This window comes from Lepeophtheirus salmonis, chromosome 5, assembly GCF_016086655.4.
Source record: "Lepeophtheirus salmonis chromosome 5, UVic_Lsal_1.4, whole genome shotgun sequence".
Taxonomy (NCBI): domain Eukaryota; kingdom Metazoa; phylum Arthropoda; class Copepoda; order Siphonostomatoida; family Caligidae; genus Lepeophtheirus; species Lepeophtheirus salmonis.
In genome coordinates this window covers 63,854,940-63,863,115 of record NC_052135.2, presented here as the reverse complement: position 1 = coordinate 63,863,115, position 8,176 = coordinate 63,854,940, and positions in this window count along the sequence as shown.

Genomic DNA, 8,176 nt, shown 5'->3' with positions numbered 1-8,176 from the left:
GCATGTTAATTAATTGAACAACATGCTAGACTATCACATTTAATGAAAAAAAAAATCTCATGTTTTATCATAACATGTGATTTATATCAAAAAACACTTAACTAAAATGTTTACTTTTTGTGTTAAAAATATCAATGTTGGAATTTTTCTATTACTCTAAGGGTTTTATGTTTATTTGATAAACAAAGGAAGTTATTCAAATTGTATATGACCAGAATAATTAGATTACTTTACTTTTTTATATTATTGCCAGTGTAACATGTCTCCTCTGTAACAAGTATCCTCACTTGCCCATATATTCGAAGAATAACAAGGGGGTTTATGTACAAATTCAACATAAAATAACTAAGCCACAAAGTTTCTAATCGAAAAAAGTATGGGATAAGACTAGATTTTGATAAAGTCCGTATCAATGGTCTGTACCATTTTTTCAGACGGTTTTATATTTGTATGTCCATGACATTTCTGGATTACGTACAGGTTCGAAAATACACATTTGATCGGACTTTCCCAGCTCTGTACATTATAATAGATGTTCAAGAGTACATATTAATAAGGAAATTAGATTTATATAGATTAATAAAATAAAATCAAACTCATCAATGGACAATTACTATAATTAATGAGATATTTAAAGAAAGGTTGAGTGTTACTTAATATTTTAAATATTGCGTTAAATATGAATATTCACCATCAAATTTTCATATATATTATTTTGCCACTCCGAAAATTACTGAACCTATAAGGACCAAATTATTTTCTGCCAAATTTTGATACTTTTTTAATATGTTTTAGCATTAATATACGTCATTTGAATACATGATAAAAGCATTCCCTTCTAAAGGAATATATATGAACCAATGACTAGCTCAGATAATTTTTTTTCTAATGCTATTACATATTATTATAATGTTTTCTTGTCCATAGCTTACCTAAAAGTGAAGTAAATTGACAAATTATGTGAGTAAGATGCACCTGAGCTCTACCGGCATTCCTTCAAATTTTAACACTTATGTAAAAGACACTATTTTGCCCTTTTTTAAATGATTGCGTGACCTATATATGGAATAGTATTCTAATAACCAGTTGTAAAACTTTCATTCTATGCTTTTATCCATATTTTTTTGAAATGAAACATAAAATATATGTTCAAATGGTCCTTTCAGGGTTAAATTCAATATTTAATGAATTCAATTGAGCATCAAAAATTACATATATTTTTGAGTTAAAGTTATTTGATTTATTCATGAAAAATAATTGTAATTAGTCAGTATTATTTACTGAATGGAGAGTACGTAAAAATACATAATAATGTATCATCTTGTTAATCCCATCTTTTTTTCTTTTTTGAGGTTGAATAAAGACTTAGAAAAGTACTTTGTACCAAATATATGTAATTTAGTTATTGATTACTCTTCAAATACTGGGTTCACTTGTTTTCTTAGGATGTCATTTAAATAATTATAAGTAATTCCTTATAAAAGAAGCTCCTTGTAATTTAATCAATTATAGGCTAGAGTGTATGTTAATAACAAAATCAGATATCTGAAGTAAGTAGCTTTTTCTCAGAGTTTGGCTCTTCGATTCTGCTATGAAGCCTGTTTCTCATAACTTTGCACAGAAGCAACGCTTATTTATTGGGCTAATGTATGTTTAGGGATCCATTTTAGCATCGGAACCCCGGAGTTTATCTGTTATATAATTTTGTCTAGTAAGTACATTATTTTTTAGTAGAAAAATAATAAAAATTGTGTTTTATGAAATGAAATTTATCGTAGCATTCTGAATTAGTAAAAAATTCATTTTGAACTTAATTTTTTTATATCATAAGTGTTATATATACATTTTAATATTGTGTATATAAAAAAAATGATATTAATGTTCTTTTCTTGAGTATGTTTCTTTTAAAAAAAAAAGTAACCTATTTTTAATTCATAAGAGAAGTGGTTAAGTAAAATAAATATGATAAAAATATTTATTTTTCAGCTGGGGTCCGTGGCGGGCCCTGTAATCCAAGCTACTGGGAGGCTAGAATTTGTGGATGGTTTGAGGTTGGGAGTTCTGCTGTGCAGTGCTACACGTTGAACCGGCGTCCGCACTAAGCTTGGCGTCAACATGGGTATCTTGGAGGAGTCCGAGGCATCCAGGTTGTCTAACGAGATATGCAATAGATCTAGGGGAGAAATCCAGCAGTCTAAAGTATCCGCGGCAAGCAGTAGTGGGATCTCGCTGGCGAGTGGGTGCTGTACAGTAGCCCAGTCAATACAAGCAGACCGGGTTCCTTTTTATTAAAAATACTCCATTTTACATAATAACATAATACATAATTCGTCATATAGATTCTGTATTAATTAAATATACATCTAACGCCCTCTACACATTTTAAAACAAATTTTCTCTTTTCAGTTTTCTTTTATTTTTCTTAAATGTATTATATTTTACAAATATAGGAGGCGCTCGGAAAATGTCATTACAAATAATAACATAAAAATTTCCAATAATTTGATAAAATATAGTTTTGAAACGATCACTTCTTGAATTGTACCTACTTTTAAATTTATTATTTATTCATTGCTAGCATTTTTCTTTAAGATCTGTGCTCTAACTTGGTTTTAATTTTTTTAAATATCATATTAGTTGAGATTGAATCATTATTTATATATATATGTTTAATGCTTGATAGATAGTTGGTTTTATTTTTTTAGGCCTCCATAATATATCACTTCCGAGAAAAAATGTATTAACGCTAAATAGTATTAGAAAATCTATGATGCTGTCTACAAAAGAAAGAAATAAGCCTAAACTTCTATTCTTGTAAGTGCAGGGGCGTTTGTAAGATTTTTTTTAAACTTCTGAGTTAAAGCTCTGAATAAAGACATGGAAAGATATTACAATATTAAACTGTCATGTCCTCTTAATATTGAGATCATATTACCTCTTAATTTAAAAGTTGTTATTGTCAAGAATGGGATTCAATATTATGTAGAACATCAAAGAAAAATTCCATTTTCATCATCAAGACCCAAAAAAAAAAAAAGACAACTAAAATTGTTTAAATGGATAATTAGGATGGATATTACATAATTTTGATAAAAAATTATTTCAGATTTCAATATAAAAACTTATGTTAATTTTAAAGTTGTCTCCCTTAATGTAAGATAAAATTTATACACATTTCCATTTGTATAAAATATAATGCATATATTAAAGATGATTTAATTTATTTTTAGTGTATTTATTCTAAGATTCATTGAATTTAAACATCTTTTAAATATAATATTATGCATTTAACAAGAAAAAATAAATATAACAATTATTATATGTGAATGTCTGTGTTCAATCACGGCCAAATCAATGAAGGGATTTTCTTGAAACTTTTTATGTAGGTTCTTATGGCTCTAGAAGCGGTTTTACTTATATTTGTATTTTCATAATAGGAGAATGAATAAATATATTAACCATAAAATGTGAAAATTACCTTTTTTAAGTTTAGAGTTTGGACCTTGTCCATATTTTATAGGTTTATGACTCAAAATTATCCCTTTTCTATACCTGTTAGTATTAATCGTTGATTCTACCAATTCATCCCTTGCTAACTTATCAGCATCAGATAATCAATTTGAAGTCAAATGTTTAAATAAATGTCTCTTTTAAAACAATAAATTTAAAAAAATAAGGATAAAATATATCGTCAATAAAAAAAAACTTACTTTAAGTAAGTGCTTAGATCTTTGGCCGTTACAGACAGTTTTCTTTAAAAACATTATTAAAGAAAAATATCTAAAATTAAGTTTGCATCCAAAATTTTATACCTTAAAGTTAGGAATAATTTTTTCTAAGTTATTTATCAATGAATTAATTACAATTTTGGAATGGATACATCCAAGCTTGTAAACGGAACGCAAAATTGAACAACGTGCATTTAATGAGCTGTAAAGCTAAAAATATGATTTGGCGTTCCGTTCCAATTGTACTTCAAAAAAATTTTAAGAAATAAAAATTTATGGATTTGTACTTTTTTTTTAGTATGATTTGAAGAGCTTATAAGGAAAAGACAAACGCAGGGAAGACCTATTTTGTGGGAGTGGGGGGGCAAGGTTGGCTGATGTGCCTCTTTTGAACCTGAAAGTTTGTAGTACTCTACCTCAACTCGAACATAAGAACTTTGCCAGTTCTCTAATTATGAATCATGGGGCTGCCGATCATCATTTGGTCGTGAATATAAGCAAATGCGTCATTCAAGTTATTAAATTCTGCTCTCGTAAATTTTTTGTCAGTCTAGATTTTCAATCGTCCATTTTTTAATTTCAACTATGAATGACGTTTAAATTTACATTTTTTTAATCAGCTTAATGGGGAAAATAATTTATTTTATCCTCAAAGACAAGTGTTTTCTATAGCTATGATAATGATGACAAAATAATAACGAGAAAAAAAGTTTTCTATATTTTCAACCTTATATTCTCCAGGGCATTGCTAGGGTAAAAATATTGGCCACTCAGTTATATTTTCAACTAAAGTGTGTCTTATGAATAGGCTACCAATTATTTCACTTTTTATGAAAGAGTAAAGATATGAAGGTGTTCATATTTGATAAAAAATATGATTGACAATGTTTGCATAATTTATATGAATATTTAGAGCTAGCTCAATATACCTAAAGTTTTGAAATTAAATTTTTTTTTTTTTTAGAAAAATCGTGATTTGTATTTAATATAACATCCGTACATTACAATTTATTAGTTAAATAAAAGGACGAAATAGTATTTATACGAATTGTACCCTATCTTGTTTGTTTGTTAACGTTTCACAGCCAAACGATTTGACAGTGAATACTTAAATTTGTAAGTACGTTTGTTTTTTACTTAAGCATACAAATAAAGTGATAATTAGGTGATTTTTTCAGAAAAAATACCCTTGTAACCAAATTTTTAAAAAGTATACTAGAAAATTATGTGTAATAAAAAAAACGGACCTGAAAATTTAGTAGGAGCGAATAAAAAAAAGAAGACCTATTAAGTCATTTGATGTCTAGGGTAATGAGGATTTAAATACAAATAGATCTTTTTACTATGAATAAGAGTATGCCTATGCAACATTGAGTATTATTTTAATATTAATTGCAAAATCGAATGCCAAGGATCGGATTCAATATTATGATGAACAATAAAAATTAATTCCCTTGTCATTGTGGAGGCCAATAAAATTATAATCACGTTATTTAAATTTATATTAATGTAAGATATTTACCAGAGTTTGATAAAAGCCTAAATGAAATAGTTTACTATTCTAGAAAAAAATAGAATCCTCTAAAACATTTCTCAAATTGTGACGGTTATCATCTTGATTTTGGTTTTTATTTTTTTTAACATGCCCATTACGCACAAACTTTTTACCACTAATTATGTACAAATAAGGCATAAAAATTGAGCTGAATAAGTAAATAAAAATCCAGACAAAAACTGGAAATGCAAATTTAAAAAAAACAGGAAAAGGCCAAAAAATCAAATAAAAATGCAATTAAATGGTTTATTTTGGGTTAAAATATTTATATCAAATTATGAATTTTTATTATCCCTTTTTCCACTGAATAATCAAGTGGTCCTATGTTAATGTGTTCCTCTTATTGGTGAGAAGATATTTGGAAATGCTAAAGGCTCTTTCAAAGTCCATGTATTGCATTGGGGCGTATTTAAAGGTAACTACGATGTTAGGATTATATTCATCCGAAACACATTCTCACCAGAGAGGACTAAACAAATATTAGTCATATTCTCAAAAGCAGGATTCTTCTTGAGACTCTTCTCTTGCTTGTGGGCAAAATAATTCCAAAGTATTTTGATGTAGTGAAATAATTAATAGACATTTATTGGTGTTTTCAAAACTAACCAAAAGTAGGATACTTGATACACCAGGAAAAGACATGATACAGGGTAGGATTAGACATAAAACAACATGAAGAAACATGTAAAAATTGCCATTCATTATATTCAATCATTTATTTTAATATTTATTACAGTTTGTCAGCATAAAGTAAATACTTATAATCACATAAATAAAACATTTACGGAAATAAAGCATAGTTAATAATAAAATGAAAATAAAAAATTTATCAACTGTGATTGATAATTATAGTATAACATGAAATTACACAAAAAAACAAAAAAATAATTTAATATAATACATATAATAAAAATGGGATGTAAGAAGTCTCCTCCATAATGTTGGAATCAGAATAAATTATTTGAACTGAATTTGTGAACTAAAATAATATATTAAAAGCATGTTAATTAATTGAACAACATGCTAGACTATCACATTTAATGAAAAAAAAAATCTCATGTTTTATCATAACATGTGATTTATATCAAAAAACACTTAACTAAAATGTTTACTTTTTGTGTTAAAAATATCAATGTTGGAATTTTTTATTTTAAGCATTTGGCAACCCGGGTTTATGTTTATTTGATAAACAAAGGAAGTTATTCAAATTGTATATGACCAGAATAATTAGATTACTTTACTTTTTAAATTTATTGGCAGTGTAACATGTCTCCTCTATAACAAGTATCCTCACTTGCCCATATATTAGAAGAATAACAAGGGGTTTTATGTACAAATTCAACATAAAATAATTAACCACAAAGTTTCTAATCGAAAAAAGTATGGGATAAGACTAGATTTTGATTAAGTCCGTATCAATGGTCTGTACCATTTTTTTCAGACGGTTTTATATTTGTATGTCCATGACATTTCTGGATTACGTACCGGTTCGAAAATACACATTTGATACGGGCTCTCCCAGCTCTGTACATTATAATAGATGTTCAAGAGTACATATTAATAAGGAAATTAGATTTATATAGATTAATAAAATAAAATCAAACTCATCAATGGACAATTACTATAATTAATGAGATATTTAAAGAAAGGTTGAGTGTTACTTAATATTTTAAATATTGCGTTAAATATGAATATTCACCATCAAATTTTCATATATATTATTTTGCCACTCCGAAAATTACTGAACCTATAAGGACCAAATTATTTTCTGCCAAATTTTGATACTTTTTTAATATGTTTTAGCATTAATATACGTCATTTGAATACATGATAAAAGCATTCCCTTCTAAAGGAATATATATGAACCAATGACTAGCTCAGATAATTTTTTTCTAATGCTATTACATATTATTATAATGTTTTCTTGCCCATAGCTTACCTAAAAGTGAAGTAAATTGACAAATTATGTGAGTAAGATGCACCTGAGCTCTACCGGCATTCCTTCAAATTTTAACACTTATGTAAAAGACACTATTTTGCCCTTTTTTAAATGATTGCGTGACCTATATATGGAATAGTATTCTAATAACCAGTTGTAAAACTTTCATTCTATGCTTTTATCCATATTTTTTGAAATGAAACATAAAATATATGTTCAAATGGTCCTTTCAGGGTTAAATTCAATATTTAATGAATTCAATTGAGCATCAAAAATTACATATATTTTTGAGTTAAAGGTTATTTGATTTATTCATGAAAAAAATTGTAATTAGTCAGTATTATTTACTGAATGGAGAGTACGTAAAAATACATAATAATGTATCATCTTGTTGATCCCATCTTTTTTTCTTTTTTGAGGTTGAATAAAGACTTAGAAAAGTACTTTGTACCAAATATATGTAATTTAGTTATTGATTACTCTTCAAAAACTGGGTTCACTTGTTTTCTTAGGATGTCATTTACATAATTATAAGTAATTTCTTATAAAAGAAGCTCCTTGTAATTTAATCAATTATAGGCTAGAGTGTATGTTAATAACAAAATCAGATATCTGAAGTAAGTAGCTTTTTCTCCGAGTTTGGCTCTTGGATTCTGCTATGTAGCCTGTTTTTCATAACTTTGCACAGAAGCAACGCTTATTTATTAGGCTAATGTATGTTTAGGGATCCATTTTAGCATCGGAACCCCGGAGTTTATCTGTTATATAATTTTGTCTAGTAAGTACATTATTTTTAGTAGAAAAATAATAAAAATTGTGTTTTATGAAATGAAATTTATCGTAGCATTCTGAATTAGTAAAAAATTCATTTTGAACTTAATTTTTTTATATCATTAGTGTTATATATACATTTTAATATTGTGTATATAAAAAAATGATATTAATGTTCTTTTC